Below are 21,385 nucleotides of genomic sequence, written 5' to 3' on the forward strand. Positions count from 1 at the left end.
ACATAGAGGTACGGGCGACATGGGCAGCCGCCCAGGGCGGCATCTTGCCGGGGACAGCACGGGGCGGGGGCGACCGCTGAAGGTGGGGTTCGCCCAGGGTGCTATACAAACTGCAGACAAAAAAATGCTTTCTGCTACTATGATCAGTGAAATGTAGGCCAAACTAACAACGGAGAGTGAAGGACATAAATCTCAACTAGGAAGCAAGTCGCAGCAATAAAGAACACGAACACCGGCCCCAATTGGTGAAAAGTGTATTATTTTCAACTACCAAATGAATACTTCGCTTGGTAAAAACACCAGGTTATTGATGATTTAATATGATATTTTTCAAAATGTCATAGCGAGCTGATAGAAAGAGAAATCGAATGGCTACCTCCTCAAGCTAGCAATGCTCAGGCATCATCCAATGTCGTTACACAGGAGGCAAATGCTTTGATTGACAACTGCCACAACTATACTGGCCTGACAGACTCTATGACACTTAAAAAGTGTCTGACAAGGATTTTCCTTTCCAAGAGAGGCATGTTTGAGCTGGGCCCAGATGCCGCTGCCAACAATGATGTCATCGCCACTCTTCCCACGCTCATCAATGACAGAGAAAATGGTCAGGGACAACGCAATGAAAATATTGACTTTGCATGCATGGAAATCAAGAACGTTAAGAAGGTCGCCGACATCGAAAAGCGTTTCGAAAAAGAGGAGGGAAAGATGGACTTGTGCCAAAGAAGAATCGCAGAACTCGAAAACTACTCCAGGCGGTGGAATCTGGGACTATGGAGTTCCCGAGGCAGACGGGGAGGACGCGTGGCCAGAGACCATCAAAGCCTGCCAAACTATCCTACCCGAGGAGAAGGATAAACTAGCAGATGTGGTCGAACACCGTGCATCGCCTCGGCACGAGAAGGCAGGGTGACCCCCAAGCCCAGAGGTGTCATTCTCCAGTTCACATTACAGATCTACAGGGATGCCACTTGGAAAGCAGCCTATACATCTACCTTCCTACGCGACAACAACCTGTGGTTTGCTGAAGACCTCTCGAAAAGAGAGAGAAACTGTGGCCAGTTGTGGGAAAAGCATGAACATAGGGGAAAGCGGCTTACTTTTCATCGGAGGGCGCGCTTTCATCAACAGATTTGAAATTAACCTTCCTCCTTGAGGACTGTCATAGACTGCCTGGTGGTCAGCATAGGCTACCTAGATAGCTACCTCTGATGTGAGCAGATCCCAGTCCCGGCTCAAAAGTGATGGATATGTACTATTTTATTTTTTCTCTCACTTCTGATATTTTTACCTGCGGTATTAGCAGTGAGCAAGCTCTTTGTTGTTTCTTGTTCTGGCAGTTATATTTGTTAAGGTAAACTATTCTCATTCAATCATTTATATCTATATGGTGTGCAACGCTGGTTTCTTTTCATTCATACTCGATTTGCGATTGCTGTACTTTCTGTTCTATATTCCACGTTGTCGTTGTCTGTAATTTCACTCAATGCTAGGGGGTTAAGAAATCATGTAAAGCGCAAAGCCTTATTTTTATTTGCCAAACAGCTTAAAACAGATTGATATTTTTTTTTCAAGAGTCTCATTCAGTTTCTACCGACGTCAACTTCTGGAGATCTCAGTGGGGAAATGATTTATGGCTCTCTCATGGTTCTGAACGCTCTGCTGGAGTTATCACTCTGGAGCAGGGGGGACACGACCCCCCCCCATCCTGGGAAAAATATGATTTGTCCCCCCCAATATATCACTGAAACATAACTATGTAATTTAAATAATATTAATAATACGCAATGAAAGCAATTGTGCTGATTAAGATTGCGTGTCCACAAAAGATTGCGACCCCCACACCCTTTGCCTCACAATGGTTTGATCCACTGCCAGTTCCTTAGTTGGCAAGGTAACAGAGGGGTCGTATCCACTGTCTGAAAGGCACTCAATGAACGTAACTGACGTGAGGTTAATCCAGTCAATCGCGCGCACACACACTAGCTGAATATGCAGAGCTAGCGTGCAAATATTAACTATTAAGCTAGCTAGTACCTATTCCATTTATGTGGCCTCGTCAAAGATGGAATCTTTGCTATCGTCAATTTATTCCAAGATCAGCATGCAGATGATGTAAATTAGTGCTTTAAAGTCCATGTGATAAGGTTAGCGATAAACTGAAGTCCAAACTGAACAGAACTACACTCTCTTCTACCATTGTCTTAAATATATTTAATGGTCTCGTTGCAAAAGCTAAATTGTTGCAAGGGAACTTTTATTTATTTATTTTATTTCACCTTTATTTAACCCGGGTAGCAAAGATTATAGCAAACACCACTGAAACCGAATTGGTGCTCGCTAGCTTTGCAAATTCAGCTATTGTTGGAAGCCAGCCAATATGAAAGAAACTATTAAAATTACAAAAGGTTGCAGCATATGTTGTGTAAATGGTGAACTCATACAGCTGTCAACTCTTGTCATTTTAATCCGTTTCACATTTGCTAGCTACCTTTTAGATCGAAGCCCAAATAGAATGATAAAAGATAAGATGATAGAAGCCCATCTCCTACTATAAATAACCTACACACTGTGTGTGTGTAGCCAGCCAGCCAGGTAGAAAAATGGCAGAAAAATAAAAGACAGACATCAGAGTATTTTTCAGTACACCAAAACGCAAAGTAAGAACCCTAGTAGCCTAATATCTCAAAGACTAGTTGATAAAATGTTCATAAGAAAGAAATGAAATTCTAATGGAAATGTTTCACAATGATGTCATTAGGCAGAGCAGGCAACAGATGGCACACAGACAGCAGAGTTGGGGACAGATATGCAGGGACAGACTGGCAGAGACAGGGAGTCTCAGGTAAGTTTGTTGAGTCTTTGTTTGGCAACATTATGAAAGGTTCTCCATTTTTTTTACTTGTAACATAGGAACATAATTGGAAAATGCCATGGATACCCCCACTCTCAACTTAAACTGGTGACTGAACTAAGATTTGTTAAAGGCAATGGTATTGCTGTTGTGATTAGTTGTGTAGTTTTGGGTACCGGTAGTTAGGAGTACGGCAAACACCTTATTTCTTTGGTTCCTCAATATACATTTACCATATTACAATGTAGGCTATGTGTTACAGCACTACTTTTGGTGTCCCCCTCAGGAATTGCTCTTGAGAAAATTTCATGTAATTGTCCCCTCCAAAGTTGATATCAGATTTTCGCCCCTGCTCTGGAGAATACTTTAAATGGAAGTATTTTCTCCGACTGTGACCCCTTTGGTCACTTTCTTTGTCTTGTTATCAACTGTAACAACATCATTATTATTATTACCAACATTTAGGGGTACAATTCCAAACTTGAAAATGATCAGTTACTTGAATCTTTGGAAAAGCATATTCTCCATTGGCTAACCAAGTTCTCTAATGCTTTACTTGTAGTAGGTGGGGATTTTCATATTTCTCAGGTTATGGAAAAGTTTGATATTATAGATATTTGGAGAGTAAAGTTTCCCAATGACAAGTCTTTCACTTCGAGTAATAAGGCACGCTCCAGAAAACCACGCATAGATTTTTGGCTGGTGTCTAAATGTTTTGATAAACAGAGTATTTCTGTTAACATCCTGGCCACTCCCGTCACTGATTGATCATAGAGCTATTTATATTGACCTTAAACTGTTTATCTCTGATAATGGCATTGGCAGAGCATCCTACTGGAAGCTTAATAGCTCTATATTAAAACATGAGTTGGTCAAGGGGGAGATAAACAATTTAATTACACACTTCTGGAACAAAGCTATAAGTGACCATTCATACAGTAATAACTGGGAGCATTTTAAATATGAGATTGGAAAATATTTAAGAAAATATGGGAGTATTCTTGCCAAGACGAGGAGAGCTGAAGAAGAAAGTGTAATTACAAAGACCACCTCTCTTGTTCAAAAGCCTGTTGAAAGTCTCTCAAAACACCAGTCTCAACGTCAACAGTGAAGATGCGACTCCGGAATGCTGGCCTTCTAGGCAGAGTTCCTCTGTCCAGTGTCTGTGTTCTTTTACCCATCTTAATATTTTATTTTTATTGGCCAGTCTGAGATATGTCTTTTTCTTTGCAACGCCGCCTAGAAGGCCAGCATCCCGGAGTCGCCTCTTCACTGTTGATGTTGAGACTGGTGTTTTGCAGGTACTATTTAATAAAGCTGCCAGTTGAGGACTTGTGAGGCATCTGTTTCTCAAACTAGACACTCTATTGTACTTGTCCTCTTGCTCAGTTGTGCAACGGGGCCTCCCACTCCTCTTTCTATTCTGGTTAGAGCCAGTTTGCGCTGTTCTGTGAAGGGAGTAGTACACAGCGTTGTACAAGATCTTCAGTTTCTTGGCAATTTCTCGCATGGAATAGCCTTCATTTCTGAGAACAAGAATAGACTGATGAGTTTCAGAAGAAAGTTTTTTGTTTCTGGCCATTTTGAGCCTGTAATCAAACCCACAAATGCTGATGCTCCAGATACTCAACTAGTCTAAAGAAGGCCAGTTTTATTGCTTCTTTAATCAGCACTACAGTTTCCAGCTGTGCTAACATAATTGCAAAAGGGTTTTCTAATGATCAATTAGCCTTTTAAAATGATCAACTTGGATTAGCTAACACAACGTGCTATTGGAACACAGGAGTGATGGTTGCTGATAATGGGCCTCTGTACGCCTATGTAGATATTCCATAAAAAAATCTGCCGTTTCCAGCTACGATAGTTATTTACCACATTAACAATGTCTACGCTGTATTTCTGATCAATTTGATGTTATTTTAATGGACAAAAAATGTGATTTTCTTTCAAAAACAAGGACATTTCTAAGTGACCCCAAACTTTTGAACGGTAGTGTATGTTTAATAATGTCCAACTGGTGTTTGACCTTATTGACTATTCTGATCTAATCTTTTAAGATAGAAGACAATAAAACTTAGACTTTGATACAGTGGAACATGAGTTTCTGAGAATTGTTTGCTGTTAAAGACTGTGTGATACCCTCCATATGCAATATTCCAGTCAAGGAAAAAGTAACATACCTTGGGATTACCATATCTAAGGATCAACAGGAAAGATGCTTATTCAATTTCATACCTATTATTGAAAAAAAACGAAAAGAAGTTGAACCATTGGTTGCAGAGGGATTTGTCCTTGAAAGGTCAAGTATTGCTTTCTAAAGCTGAAGGTATCTCCAGACTTACTAATGCAGCCCAGTCCCTACATCTTGACAACAAAATAGGTAAAGTGGTTGACCAGATATTTTTCAACTTCATTTGGAAAAATCGTACAGATTATATTAGGAAATCTGTCGTTATAAACGCATGAATATGGTGGTCTCAATTTTTTTGATTTTCCCACTTTGAATAATACTTTAAAGATAAATTGGGCTGAACATTCAAAGAATCCCGCTTCAATTTGGAATTTCATCCCTCATTATGTCTTCTCCTGTTTTGGTGGCTTCAATTTTATGTTACTTTGTAACTATAACATTGATAAGATTCCTACAAAATTATCTGCTTTTCATAGACAAGTATTCTTAGCGTGGTTGTTAATAGTGTATATAAACCTAATTCTTCCCCACATAGGTATTTCATTTGGAACAATAAGGATATTTTTGATAGAATCAAGTCTTTATTTTTTAAGAACTGGTTCAATAATCATATCCTGCTGGTGAGACAATTTTTTTATGCAGTAGGATTGTTACTCAATTATGAGGAATTTTTATCTCATTACAATATATCTGTTACACCTAGAGAGTTCGCCATAGTCTTTGATGCTATTCCATCTGGAACTCTCATGTTGTTTAGAGGTGTAACCAGACCTCATCTTCTTGACCTACCCTCTCTTTATCCAGTTGACTTTCCAATAGGAAAAATGTGTTTCTCCTTGCTTCCTCAGAACAACAAATCTATATGTGCTTTATTTCAAAAGGATATTCTATCCATTTCTTATGTCACAATTTACTGGAATACATTTGTCAATAATGTCTGTTGGAAAAAAGTCTGGTTATTACCACACAAATACCTGCTTGTTAACAAGGTCAAAGAGATCTCTTTCAGAATGATCCATAAGTATTACCCTGAGAATCATTACCTGAGAAACTCAAAAAAGACATTAACATTAACTGTACTTGTCACGACTTCCGCCGAAGTTGGTTTCTTTCCTTGTTCGGGCAGCGGTCGGCATCGCCGGTCTTCTAGCCATCATCGATCCACTTTTCATTTTCCATTTGTTTTGTCTTGTCTTCCCACACACCTGGTTTCAATTCCATCATTACTTGTTGTGTATTTAACCCTCTGTTTCCCCCCCATGTCCTTGTCCGGAATTGTTTATTGTAAGTGCTTGTGCTCGTTATGTCTGGTGTGCGACGGGTTTTGTACCCATTTATATATTGTTCTGTTTTCCGGTGGTTTTTATTATTAAACTGCGCCGTTGTAAACACACTTTTTGCTCTCCTGCGCCTGACTTCTCTGTCACCAGTACGCACCCCTTACAGTACTTTTTGTGTTGACCCTCCAGAAACAGTTTTGCATTGATTTTGGCATTGTTTACATGTAAAGAAATTAAGGAAAGATATTCATAGTTCTATAATTGTTAATATTCTTGATGACATTTGTTTTTTATGGGAGAATGTGCTGCTCGGTTTCCTTAACTATAATAAGGAAAAAGAAAAACAATTTTACCTCATAAATCTAATTGTGCTAATGGGAATGTAATATTCATAAATGTAAATTCACAAATAAAAAAACACTCTTCTGTGTTTTCTATAAGGAATTCGAGCAGTACATTAAGACCATTCTACATTCTTCTAATAAGAAAGCTGTTAAAACAATCAAGGTCTTTGTATAATCTGTAATTTGTTGTACCCCCTGGCATATGTTATCATTGTCTGTTTGTATACTTCTTGTATGTATACTGTTTGTTCTGCAATAAATACAAATAAATATATAACCATCATACTTTGTGATACAAAATGGCAAAAGAGAAGAAAAATATATAATTATTTAAAAAAATACACCCTTCCAACTAAACCTACACTGATTAAAAACCCACTACCCCATTCCACTACTTTGACCCAATCTACTCCTGCACCATGCCAACAGCCTGGGAGGACAGCACACCACCACTCAACACAACCTGAAGTCAAATCTTGTATACCCAAATAGTTCTCTGCAGCTGCCACCACAACATCTATTTTCTGTGATTTACGTTCCTGTAACGGTCGTCGTATGAAACGGACCAAGGCGCAGCGGGTTGAGTGCTCATTTTAACTTTTAATTTAGAACACTGAAAACACAAAACAACAAAACGCACGAACGCACAGTAATGCAGGCTACACACAGCAATGCACAAACAACAACTTCCCACAAAGAGACAGGTGAAACAGGGCTACCTAACTATGACTCTCAATCAGCAACAACGATGTACAGCTGTTCCTGATTGAGAGCCATACCAGGCCAACACAAAGAAATACACAACATAGAAAACCATAGAAATACAAAACAAGAACATTACCCAAAAACCCCGGAACACATAAATCAAACACCCCTCTTACATAAATACATATCCCATTAAACCCCGAACCACATAAAACAAATACCCCCTGCCACGTCCTGACCAAACTACAATAACCAATAACCCCTTATACTGGTCAGGACGTGACATTTCCATTTTTGCGGTACAGTTGATAACCATTGCTATGAATGCTAAGAAGCTAACTTTACTGAAGCATAAAGTGCCTTCGGAACGTGTTCAGACCCTTTGACGTTTTCCACATTTTCTTACATTACAGCCTTATTCTAAAATTGATGAAAAAATTAAATTCCTTATCAATCTAGACACAATACCCCAAAATGACAAAGCAAAAACAAGTTTAGAATTGTTTTGCTAACTTATAAAAATACAACATTTACATAAGTATTCAGACCCTTTACTCAGTACTTTGTTGAAGCACCTTTGGCAGTGATTACAGCCTCGAGTTTTCTTGGGTATGACGCTACAGGCTTGGCACACCTGTATTTGGGGAGTTTCTTCCATTCTTCTCTGCAGATCTTCTCAAGCTCTGTCAAGTTGGATGGGGGCGTCTCTGCACAGCTATTTTCAGGTTTCTCCAGAGATATTAGAGCGGGTTCAAGTCCGGGCTCTGGCTGGGCCACTCAAGGACATTCAGAGACTTGTCCCGAAGCCACTCCTGCGTTGTCTTGGCTGTGTGCTTAGGGTCGTTGTCCTGTTGGAAGGTGAACCTTCGCCTCCAGTCTGAGGTCCTGAGCAGTCTGGAGGAGGTTTTCATCAAGGACCTCTCTGTACTTTGCTCCGTTCATCTTTCCCTCGATCCTAACTAGTCTCCTAGTCCCTGCCACTGAAAAACATCCCCACAGCATGATGCTGCCACCACCATGCTTCACCGTAGGGATGGTGCTAGGTTTCCTCCAGACGTGACGCTTGGCATTCAGGCCAAAGAGTTAAATCTTGGTTTCATCAGACCAGATAATTTTGTTTCTCATGGTCTGAGAGTCTTTTGGTGCCTTTTGGCAAACTCCAAGTGGGCTGTCATGTGCCTTTTACTGAGGAGTGGCTTCTGTCTGGCCACTCTACCATAAAGGCCTGATTGGTGGAGTGCTACAGAGATGGTTGTCCTTCTGGAAGGTTCTCCCATCTCCACAGAGGAACTCTAGAGCTCTGTCAGAGTGACCTTTGGGTTCTTGGTCCCCTCCCTGACCAAGGCCCTTCTCCTCGATTGCTCAGTTTGGCCGGGCGGCCAGCTCTAGGAAGAGTCTTGGTGGTTACAAACTTTTCCATTTAAGAATGATGGATGCCGTTGTGTTCTTGGGGACCTTCAATGCTGCAGAAATGTTTTTGGTACACTTCCCCAGATCTGTGCCTCAACACAATCCTGTCTGGGAGCTCTACGGACAATTCCTTCGACCTCATGGCTTGGTTTTTGCTCTGACATGCACTGTCTACTGTGGGACCTTATATAGACAGGTGTGTGCCTTTCCAAATCATGTCCAAACAATATAATTTACCACAGGTGGACTCCAATGAAGTTGTAGAAACATCTCAAGGATTATCATTGGAAACAGGATGAACCTGAGCTCAATTTCGAGTCTCATAGCAAAGGGTCTGAATACTTATGTAAATAAGGCATTTCTGTTATTTATTTTTAATACATTTTTCTTACAAATATTAAAACCTGTTTTTCGCTTTTTTGTTATGGTGTATTGTGTGTAGATAGATAATGTAAAAAATGCTGGAACTGTAACGGAACAAAATGTGGAAAAAATAAAGGGGTCTGAATACTTTCCGAATGCAACGTATGATTGTTTTTTGATGAGTCTCTCCCTTCTTATGTAAAGCTTGAACACTCAACACCACAGTTTTAGAGACAGAGGTGGTGAGAATAAGGGCTGTCCAGCGTGTCTCCTATTTGGAGGCGGTGAGAAGAGTGGAAGGAGCGAGTGGAATTGAGTAATCAAGGGATTCTGAGATGTTACAGGTGAAAAAGGTGGACTTGGTAGCATTTATTTCAATGGTCACAAACTGCACAGCACAAACAAATAAGATATCAGAGAACATTTGAAGGACTGTGCAGCAGTACGCTTTTTGGGAGTTTACAGCCGAGGCATTGCAAGAAATCCTGTCGAAGGACGTTCCGCCCTCACAATTCCCTGAGTCTGTGTAGGGATGTGATTTGAATGGTAATGTGACTGAAGGAGTGTCTATTTTTATATTTCGTATGATGTCGGTTTCCCACCTTTTTTTCCTACAATGGTTCTCAACTGTGCCGCAGAACTGGAACGTAAATCAGAAAAAAATTGATTTGTTGTGGTGTCAGCTGTAGATAAGTACTTAGGTGTACGGGATTTTACTGCAGAATAGTTACAAGGTGTGCTGAACGATAGTGTCCCATCCTCCCAGGCCGCCGGCCTGGTGTAGGATCAGGTAGGACCAGTGGAATAGTGGTGACATTTTGAATGGGTGTTTTGTCTTCCTTTTTCTCCATCCCTTCCCTTTTCCATTTTTATATCACAAAGTGTAATGAATTCACACTCCAGAACAGTAGGCAGAAACACGGGGCTAGATAAGAGAAATAGATTAATAGGACGGCCGACCGTTTTTTGTTTTTTTTACAGTAATGATTGACGAGCGTCGAGGAGAAAGAGAGAAGGGAGAGAGGCTGTGCCTCTGCTCATGCTCTCAAAATGTCGGCGCCCGGAGAAGACATGTTTCCAAGGTGAGCAGGACGATTATGAGATGAAGTTACGTCAGGATGCCACAAGGCTGAAAGCAAAGTCGGGAGAAGATGAATATTGTGAAAGGGATACAGAAAGGTGGGTTTCTGAGGATCTAAAACCCTCACTCCGACTATAAACAAATCTAGGGATTTCTTTCTTTCCATCACCATTACTTCTTTTGATTCCTTTCTTTTTCACGACTGTAGCCCAATCATTCTCAATCTCATCTTCACCCGACCCACCATCAGTTTTGAACAGAACTGCTGTTTCCACCACCTTCCCAAATCTTTCTTTAACCTCTAAGGTTTATTGGCAGACTAAAAACCTATAAGGTGTATTGCCGTCACGTAATGTGCGAGGTAGTAAAACATCCCCCAAAAAACAAGACGTTTTGGATTAAAATATTCATACTAACTACGATCTTCAATATGCTCCATCCGTTTGCAAACATTTGCAACATGGGCAAATCCTTTACAGTTTTTGCATTGTAGTGGTTAGTGGACAAATGCTCTTACTAAGTACTTTACATGCATAGGGATGTGCACAAGGGATGTGCTCTTAATCAAAAAACAAAAGAACCGACAGACTTTCTTCCTTTTTTCTATTCACCATTCAGTTTAGGCGAAGGCCACCAACCACACCTTGGATTCTCTTGAAGTATTCAATCTCAACTTCCATCGACACCCCGACGATGACTGCTATAACAGGTGCTCTACTTTGCAGTTCAAAGCATGACACTTTGGAATTTGCAATTCTTGTGATTCCCAATGCCTATTTCTGCTCTTCAGAAACACAATTAACTAGAACAAGCCCACTCTTGGTCACTCTTTTCCCAACACGTGCTTCACCTTCTTTCATACCTCAAATGGGTTTAAGGATCGGGCCCTTTTTTTCAATTTTCGCCTAAAATGACATACCCAAATCTAACTGCCTGTAGCTCAGGCCCTGAAGCAAGGATATGCATTTTCTTGGTACCATTTGAAAGGAAACACTTTGAAGTTTGTGGAAATGTGAAAGGAATGTAGGAGAATATAACATATTAGATCTGGTAAAAGATAATATAAAGATAAAAACAACCGTTTTTTGTATTTTTTTTGTACCATCATCTTTGAAATGCAAGAGAAAGGCCATAATATATTATCCCAGCCCAGGTGCAATTTAGATTTTGTCCACTAGATGGCAGCAGTGTATGTGCAACGAACCATTGCATTTCTGTTCAAAATGTTGTATCAAGCTGCCCAAATGTGCCTAATTTGTTTATTAATAACTTTTTCATGTTCAAAACTATGCACTCTCCTCAAACAATAGCATGGTATTCTGTCACTGTAATAGCTACTGTAAATTGGACAGTGCTGTTAGATTAAGAAGAATTTAAGCTTTCTGCCAATATCAGATATGTCTATGTCCTGGGAAATGTTCTTGTTTCTTACAACCTCATGCTAATCGAATTAGCCTACATTAGCTCAACCGTCCCACAGGGGACCCACCAATCCTGAAGAAGTTTTTAAAGTAATGATGGACTGTCATTTCTCTTTTGTTATTTGAGCTGTTCTTGCCATAATATGGACTTGGTCTTTTACCAAATAGGGCTATCTTCTGTATACCACCCCTACCTTGTCACAACACGACTGATTGGCTTAGCACACCTGTTAATTGAAATGCATTCCAGATGACGACCTCATGAAGCTGGTTGAGAGAATCCCAAGAGTGTGCAAAGCTGTCATCAAGGCAAAGTGTTGCTACTTTGAAGAATCTCAAATATAAAATGCTTTTTTGGTTACTACATGATTCCATATGTGTTATTTCATCGTTTTGATGTCTTCACTATTATTCTACAATGTAGAAAAGAGTCAAAATAAAGTTTGTGTCCAAACCTTTGACTGGTACTGTATAGTTTTTTTTCCAGGTTTTTGGAAATTCTCCCATGACCCCATTTTCATATCAGGAACCCTAGTTTGGAAACACTGAGTTAAGTGATCCTGAAATACTGAGAATGAAGAAGGTGGATTTTGTTGCAATTATTGCGCAGGTTAAACTCACAAGAAATTGAAGAAACTTGACATTGTGAATGTAGCAAAAAGGTTTTTGGATCTGCAGGACTTTACGGCTAAAACATTTCAGGTAATACTGTGCGAAGATACGCTTTCGCCTCAGGCCCCAGAGTCTGTAGGGATCTGAGTAGACATTTTAATCTGAGTACATTGATTGATTGATGTATTTTTTTGGGGGGGGGGGGGGGGGTTCAACCTTTCCCCATGATGAGTGTCAGTCGGATAAGGATTTGTTTCTTGTTGGGATGCGTTTTTTTTTTTTAATTAAGCCATGTTTCAATCAGGCCAATCACATCAAGATTATGATTATGATTAAGATTAGTTCCTTGACTATAACTGCCTTGGAAGTGAGGGATCTAACATTAAGTAGCCCTATTTTGAGATGTGAGATATCACAATCTCTTTCAATAATGACAGGAATGGATGAGGTCTTTATTCCAGTGAGATTGCTAAGGCGAACACCGCCATGTTTAGTTTTGCCCAACCTAGATCTAGGCACAGACACGGTCTCAATGGGGTTAGCTGAGCTGACTACACTGATTGTGCTAGTGGCAGACTCCACCAAGCTGTCTGGCTGCACCCTATCTCATTGTGGAGCTGGAGGAGTTAGAGCCCTGTCTATGTTGATAGATAAGATGATAGCACCACTCCAGCTAGGATGGATTCTGTCACTCCTCAGCAGGCCAGGCTTGGTCTTGTTTGTGGGCGAGTCCCAGAAAGAGGGCCAGTTTTCTTTTGGGAGGGGCAGAAAACAGTTTTCAACCAGCGATTGAGTTGTGAGACTGCTGTAGAGCTCATCAATCCCCCTAACTGGGAGGGGGCCAGAGACAATTACTCGATGCCGACACATCTTTCAAGCTAATTTGCACGCTGAAGCTAGGTTGCTCTTGGTGACCTCTGACTGTTTCATCCTAACATCGTTGGTGCCAACGTGGATAACAATATCCCTATACCCTCTACACTCACCAGTTTTTGCCTTAGCCAGTACCATCTTCAGATTAGCCTTAACGTCGGTAGCCCTGCCCACTGGTAAACAGTGGATGATTATTTTTAAGTCTAATATTGCGGGTAATGGTGTTGCCAATGACTAGGGTTTTTAATTTGTCAGAGCTAATGGTGGGAGGCTTCGGCGGCTCAGACCCCATAACGGGTGGAGGAGAGACCTGAGAAGGCTTAGCCTCTGACTCGTTGCTTTATAAGCTGTTTATTCGATTGTGGGGTTTGAATAGTGTGAGAAGACAACATATTTGGTGAAAATCACAACAGGATACAAAATCAATTATTGCTCTTAAAAGAGCAGTAGCCATCGTTAGGTGCTCATTTTCAATTACAGCATTATTTAATCTGCAGTTATTCTTCTGTTATTTAATCTGTTACCAATAATATTTACATGTTAATAGTATATTCTGATTACAATTATTATCTCTCATATTTTAACTAAATGCAATCTATTAGCTTCCAAAATGTAAGTAGATACATATCAACCTGTCCGATAACACATTCTGATGAAATTGCTTGTCCTGCACTAGTAAAAGCCTAGAGTGCATTGAGTGAATGTTGGAAAAAGATCTTGGTTCCTTTCTAAACATAGCAATGTGAATGCAAAGAGGACTCTGAAAAAAATGGGTGAAGTGAACTGGCAAAAGAGTTCAGTCAAAGGCAAGGGCAGTGTGAATACAAAGATTTCACTTTAAAAATGACTGGGAACGGTTCTGTTAAAGAGGACTATATGTGAAAACACCCTGAGAGAGCCCAGAACGCATCATTTAAGGTTACCTATCATATAGCACTATAGCACAGGCAATGGAACCACACACTATTGCAGAGACTTTGATATTAACCGGCCTCAATTGATATGGTGAAAACGATGTGTGGAGAGGCAAAGGCACAGAAACTCACATCAATACCTCTGTCAGATAACACTGTGAAACGAAGAATAGCCATCAAATGGAAACTGACTGTACATGTTGGAGGACACTACATGTCGCGGGATGCTATTTACGAGGATATAATTATTGTATGAAACAGCACAGGGGATGTTCAGTGTGCTGCGTGGCTACAGTATATTAATGATGGGACTCTGTCGATGGTGGCACGGGGAGCAAGCCTCCGTACTCTAGTTATGAATGTGTCTCCCTGCCCTGTGGAACGTATTGTATGATACACCAAGAGAAACTGGCGGCAAAAGAGCTGATCGCTGAACTCAGAGATATACTGCAGCAGGTAACTTTGATTGTAAACTACATCAAGCCAAATCCACTGCGTGCACGCCTGTTCGCAAAACTACAGTGAGGGAAAGAAGTATTTGATCCCCTGTTGATTTTGTACGTTTGCTCACTGACAAAGAAATAATCAGTCTATAATTTTAATGGTAGGTTTATTTGGCCAGTGAGAGACAGAATAACAACAAAAAATCCAGGAAAACACATGTCAAAAATGTTATAAAATGATTAGCATTTTAATGAGGGAAATAAGTATTTGACCCCCTCTGCAAAACATGACTTAGTACTTGGTGGCAAAACCCTTGTTGGCAATCACAGAGGTCAGATGTTTCTTGTAGTTGGCCACCAGGTTTGCACACATCTCAGGAGGGATTTTGTCCCACTCCTCTTTGCAGATCTTCTCCAAGTCATTATGGTTTCGAGGCTGACGTTTGTCAACTCGAACCTTCAGCTCCCTCCACAGATTTTTTATGGGATTAAATATGTGTCCAAATTTTTTTTCCTGAGCTTTCTTATATCTCCTAGATATAAAGACAGACACTTCAAAACCTTCTCCTTTAGGATAAATTTTTTTACTGTCTTTTTTTGCCATTTATGAATGTGTTAGTCAATGTGTTTCTATGGGATATACACTGCGTGCACAATTAATAGGCAAGTGAGTATTCTGATCTTATCATTGTTTCTATTCATATTTTCGATCTCCAAACCATATAAACTTGAATGCTTATTGGTTTTAATCATTTTCAGGTGATATGTATTTGTGTAATGAGGGAGGGTGTGGCGAAAGTGAATAACACCTTATATCAAGGTGTGCATAATTATTAGGTAGCCTCATTACCTCAGGTAAAATGGGCCAAAAAATAGATTTAACTGACACTGAAAAGCCGAAAATGTAAAATGCCTTTCAGACGGATGCGACACTCTTTAAATAGCTAAACTATTGAGGTGTGACCACTGGACATTCAAACATTTTGTTGCGAAAAATCAACTGGGGCGCAAAAAACGCATGGGGAAGAAAAGGCGCAAATTAACTGCAAAAGACTTGAGAAGAATTAAACGTCAAACTACCAGGAACCCATTATCCTCCAGTGCCACCGTATTCCAGAACTGCAACCTACCTGGAGTGTTCAGAAATACAAGGTGTCAAGTGCTCAGAGACATGGCCAAGGTCAAGAAGACTGAAACAAGACCACCACTGAATAAGATTCACAAGTTGAAGGGTCAAGATTGGGCAAAGAAATACCTGAAGACAGATTTTTCAAAGGTTTTATGGACAGATGAAATGAAAGTGACTCTTGATGGACCAAATGGATGTGTCCGTGGCTGCATCAATAATGGACACAGGGAACCACTTTGAGTCAGGTGCCAGCAAGGTAAAGGAGGGGTACTGGTATGGGCTGCTATCATTGAGGATGAGGTAGTTGGACCTTTTCGGGTTGAAACTGGACTGAAACTCAACTCCCAAACCTACTGCCAGTTTCTGGAAGATTCTTTCATCAAACAGTGGTACAGGAGGAAGTCCTCAGCATTCTAGAAGGCCATGATCTTTATGCAGGACAATGCTCCATCACATGCATCCAAGTACTCCACTGCTTGGCTAGCCAGCAAGGGCCTCAAAGATGCATGAATAATGACCTGGCCCCCTTCCTCACCTGACTTAAATCCTATTGAGAACTTGTGGGCCCTTCTCAAACGTGAGATTTACAGTGATGGAAGACAATACACCTTTTTGAACAGCATTTGGGAGGCTATGGTTGCTGTTTCAGCAAAAATTGATTGTGAACAGATCAAGAAACTGACAGACTCCATGGATGGAAGGCTCATGGCAGTTATTGAAAATAAGGGTGGCTATATTGGTCACTGAATATTTTTGAAAGGCCAAAAATGTTATATAATTGTCATTTTGTGTTACTTATCTGTTACACTTACTCTAAAAATTGAGAATAAACAAGTGAGTTGAGAGAAATTATTTTTGTAATTTAGTTGCCTAATAATTCTCCACACTAATAGTTGCCTAATAATTGTGCACACTTATATATTTCCCTGAGAAAGACAAAACTCACTTTTCCTTTGTTAAACATTCAGGTTTGAGGTTCAATAACATTTTGGATTGACTGAGAGCATTGTGTTTGTTCAACAATAAAATGAATCCTGAGGAATACAATTTGCCTAATAATTGTGCACGCAGTGTAGTAGTAAAGGCCAAATTCAATAGTCTAAGTAATCAAACAGAATTATTGTCTGGAAAGAATCTACAGTTGAAATCGGAAGTTTACATACACTTAGGTTGGAGTCATTAAAACTCGTTTTTCAACCACTCCACAAATTTCTTGCTAACAAACTATAGTTTTGGCAATTCGGTTAGGACATTTACTTTGTGCATGACACAAGTAATTTTCCAACATTTGTTTACATACACATTATTTCACTTAGAATTCACTGTATCACAATTTCTGTGGGTTAGAAGTTTACATACACTAAGTTGACTGTGCCTTTAAACAGCTTGGAAAATTCCAGAAAATGATGTCATGGCTTTAGAAGCTTCTGATAGGCTAATTGACATAATTTGAGTCAATTGGAGGTGTACCTGTGGATGTATTTCAAGGCCTAACTTCAAACTCAGTGCCTCTTTGCTTGACATCATGGGAAAATCAAAAGAAATCAGCCAAGACATCAGAGAAAAAAAATAAAAATAATTGTAGACCTCCACAAGTCTGGTTTATCCTTGGGAGCAATTTCCAAAAGCCTGAAGGTACCACGTCCATCTGTACAAACAATAGTACGTAAGTATAAACACCATGGGAACATGCAGCTGTCACACCACTCAGGAAGGAGACGTGTTCTGTCTCCTAGAGATGAACGTACTTTGGTGCGAAAAGTGCAAATCAATCCCAGAACAACAGCAAAGGACGTTTTAAATTTTTCTTAACTCGGCAAGTCAGTTAAGAACAAATTCTTATTTTCAATGACCTGCCTTGTTCAGGGGCAGAATGACAGATTTTTACCTTGTCAGCTCAGGGATTCGATCCTGCAACCTTCCGGTTACTGGTCCAAAGCTCTAACCACCTGCCGACCTTGTGAAGATGCTGGAGGAAACAGGCACAAAAGTATCAATATCCACAGTAAAACGAGTCCTATATCGACATAACCTGAAAGGCCGCTCAGCAAGGAAGAAGCCACTGCTCAAAAACCGCAATAAAAAAGCCAGACTACGGATTGCAACTGCACATGGGGGCAAAGATCGTACTTTTTGGAGAAATGTCCTCTGGTCTGATGAAAAAAAAAAAACAGCTGTTTGGCCATAATGACCATCGTTATGTTTGGAGAAAAAAGGGGGAGGCTTGCAAGCCGAAGAACACCATCCCAACCGTGAAGCACGGGGGTGGCAGCATCATGTTATGGGGGTGCTTTGCTGCAGGAGGGACTGGTGCACTTCACAAAATAGATGTCATCATGAGGATGGCAAATTATGTGGATATATTGAAGCAACATCCCAAGACATCAGTCAGGAAGTTAAAGCTTGGTCGCAAATGGGTCTTCCAAATGGACAATGACCCAAAGCATACTTCCAAAGTTGTGGCAAAATGGCTAAAGGACAACAAAGTCAAGGTATTGGAGTGGCCATCACAAAGCCCTGACCTCAATCCCATAGAAAATTTGTGGGCAGAACTGAAATTGCGTGTGTGAGCAAGGACTGTATATATTGTTTTTGACCAAGCGTGCATGCACCAAATCCACCTCTTCGGCACCATAGAATTAAGAATTAGAATACTATAATGGACATGAACCTGGTGGGATAAAGGTCAGCCATTTTGGTCAGGGAGTTGGTCAACCATGGTTTGCCTGTGCTGTGATAGTGTAAAATAATGAATTCATTTTAAGAATTCATCTGCACTGTATGTTTTTTAGCAACCATTCAGACAGTTTTAGATTCCATATTCATTATTTTATTAACTGCCAATATGCCAACATTCCATTCAAACAATGCAGTCAATCCACAGCCTTACACTGGTTCAAATCAGTTCATGATAGAATAAATTGTAAATGCAACAAGCAGGGTAACGTGGGGTAACTAACCCCCCTAAGAACTATGTCCAATTACTGACACAAGATGAAGGAAAAAGGAAACCGCACACTGCTCTTGATAGTATCACTGATCTTTAATAAGCTTACGTATAGGCCTCACGGCCTTCGTCAGAGCTTTTGGGATTTTTTTTAAATTAGCACCCTTATGGAGACCTAGTCCCACCTACATCTGTTCCACGCATCGAAAGGGGTTGGAGGCAAAGGAAAAACAAGTAAGTGCTACCAAGTATAACAATATGCATTTCATAAATATTCAAAAAGTGTTTAAATAAGATGTTTTAAACACGTCTGTAAAACCACGATGAGGACATAGACCTACCGAGCAAGTTTTCATTAATCATTGGGTACATCGTATGAAAAACATAAGAGTATTCTTAAATAGGGACATAATTCATGTTCAAATTCACAACATAACATACATAGGCATTTCATCATTAAGTCCTTTAGGAAATAATGTCTGCAGGGTGAAAATCCAGAAACATTCTCTTTTACTCAGTGTTATTAATATCACATCCCCTGTCTGATATCTTTCTCTATGCCACAAAATCTAAAGGTAGAAATGTCATGTTTTAGGTCATTAGAATGTACTGCGACTGGATAATCCCTGTCGTTTCTCCTGATTGAACTTTAATGTTCACTGATTCTCTGTTTGAGAGAACGAGAGGTTTGACCTACATAGCAAAGCCCACATGGACATTTTAATAATGTAAATATCATGGGTGGTGGAACACGTAATAATGTAATTTGTTTGGAACCGTTTTCCTGTATGTGGGTGGCAGAAATATTCACACTTCATCAGATTGTTACACTGTACGCATCCTCTGCATTTATAGCTACCATTTGGAAGAGGGCGTAAGAGAGAATGTTCTCTGCTGAGTTTATAAAACTGTAAAAAGAGCAGCACGGTAGGGCTGTTTATTGCACAATGCTGTCAACAAAATGAGGTTGATGTTACTCCCGTCCCTATTGTAGAATGCAGCCTTTTGACAGCATGTACTAAAGTCAATTTAATCCACATTTGCATTAGTCCCCTCGTTTGTTGATTGGCATTGAGGCTGTGACAACGAAAAGGCAGCAGACAGACATACAGTATGTTTTAGCAGGGAAGTTTGGTAGGGTGACCTGATTTGTAACTATTAAAATGATTTTGTCAACAGATTGTGAACCCAGAAGTGTACATTTGATTGTAGAGGGGGGACAATAAATAGAAAAAATATTTGGTTAAGGTGTTGGGTTAGATTTATGGAATCTTGCCTTCAGGAGAGTTTATACTCTATTTACTTTATTTAGTCTGATCAGTGGAACAATGATCATTCTTAATGGTCTAAAATACAGGGTAATTACTATGCTTGGCAGCAAGAACACTACTGTTATTCACCACAGTTATTTTATTATTCCACTTCTTCCCAATTTTGCCATTGTAATCACATATTTGAAATTTGGTATGTCGACAGTTTTGAATTAGTCACACAAATAAGCATTGGAAATGCTCCAGGAATCAAATATAATTAGACTTTTTAGGGGGACTCACAACTCAAACGCATCATATTTTGTCTATGTAGAGTAAGATGATGGCCAGGATCTTCAACTAGTAGGCATAAACTACATGAATACTGATATTCATTCCATTTTTCTTCAAGGTTGGGTTATTTTGAAAAACTTTATTGTTATAAGAAGAACATTTCCAAAACACCCAGCACTTAAGAAACATAGATCAGGCATGGCCAACCCTCCTGGAGAGCAAGCAGGATTTTCTTCCATTTTTAAAAGAGATAGTTCACCCAAATTACAAAATGTTAGTGTCCTTACGTTGAAAGCAGTCTATGGACAAGGAGACTGCCATCTATGATTTGGTTACCCTCTGCTATATCAATCATTAATATAAAAAAATTCCTGTGTAGTGGTAACACTTCCCAACACATCACATAGAACTTTCACCTGAGAAGAGAGATCAATCCCTGCTTCCAACCATCCCACTGTTTCTAGAATTTGCCTGTCTCCCTATCTCATTTAATTACTGCCTTAATAAAAGTGTCAAACCACCCAATTCAATTGTTTTAAGATTTTAGGACACTTTAAATTTCATCCCCCCCCAAATCTCAAAGTAACAAAGTAATTGAATTGTGCGTGTTCATTTATTGTTCAAAGCATCCTGAATACATCTAACCTGTGGTAAAAAAAGAAAGTCACCCTGGTCATAGGCTTAAGAAATGTCAAAATACGTAGAATTGCAAGAAATTAGCGTTAAAAAAGTAAAATATTCCTGGGGGAGGACTCCCAGTCCAGAGCACATAGCTTAATCACTAGCTAGCATGTCATTCTGGGACAAGGAGCGTTTTAGCTATCAGTAATAATTTAATACTATAAAATCTATAGGACAAGCATTGTAAATCTAATACAGCCATCAAGGCAGGACCCACAAATGTAATTCATACTGACAAATAAGAAATGGCACATTATCCCTGTGTCATGACGTTGGCATGTGGGTAAGGTTTATGACCCCCCCCCCCCCCCCCCCCCCATAAATACCTTTCTCCCTTCCCTCTCTCTCTGACTCTACTGAAGGACTATTGAATAGCCTTTGTTAAACATAGAGAGTCTGGGAACATCAAACAAGTGGGGGGAAAGGAACCATATTTCGGTAATAGAACCAGTTGAAAATATGCGTTGGTACTTAATGAGTATGGATGTCAGTTCGGTTGTCACCTGAGACATTATGACTGATGACAGGACGACATACACGGTATCTGGGAAAGTCTACACATTCTAGTTATCAGATTCACATGGAATTGT

General features: G+C 39.9%; 1 long non-coding RNA gene across 2 annotated transcripts; it reads left to right on the forward strand.

Annotated features, from left to right (window-relative positions):
• Window positions 1-9,340: 9,340 nt before the first annotated feature.
• LOC106582682 (uncharacterized) lies at window positions 9,341-12,113 on the forward strand. 2 transcript variants are annotated; one of them, XR_006761355.2, is made up of 3 exons: window positions 9,341-9,696; window positions 10,132-10,329; window positions 10,850-12,113. It is a non-coding gene; the product is annotated as an uncharacterized LOC106582682 (long non-coding RNA). The 2 variants fall into 2 exon arrangements; XR_014382119.1 differs by having other exon boundaries at window positions 9,346-9,696; window positions 10,132-10,232.
• The last annotated feature ends 9,272 nt before the right edge of the window (window positions 12,114-21,385 follow it).

Source organism: Salmo salar, chromosome 22, assembly GCF_965601325.2.
Source record: "Salmo salar chromosome 22, fSalSal1, whole genome shotgun sequence".
Classification (NCBI taxonomy): Eukaryota; Metazoa; Chordata; class Actinopteri; order Salmoniformes; family Salmonidae; genus Salmo; species Salmo salar.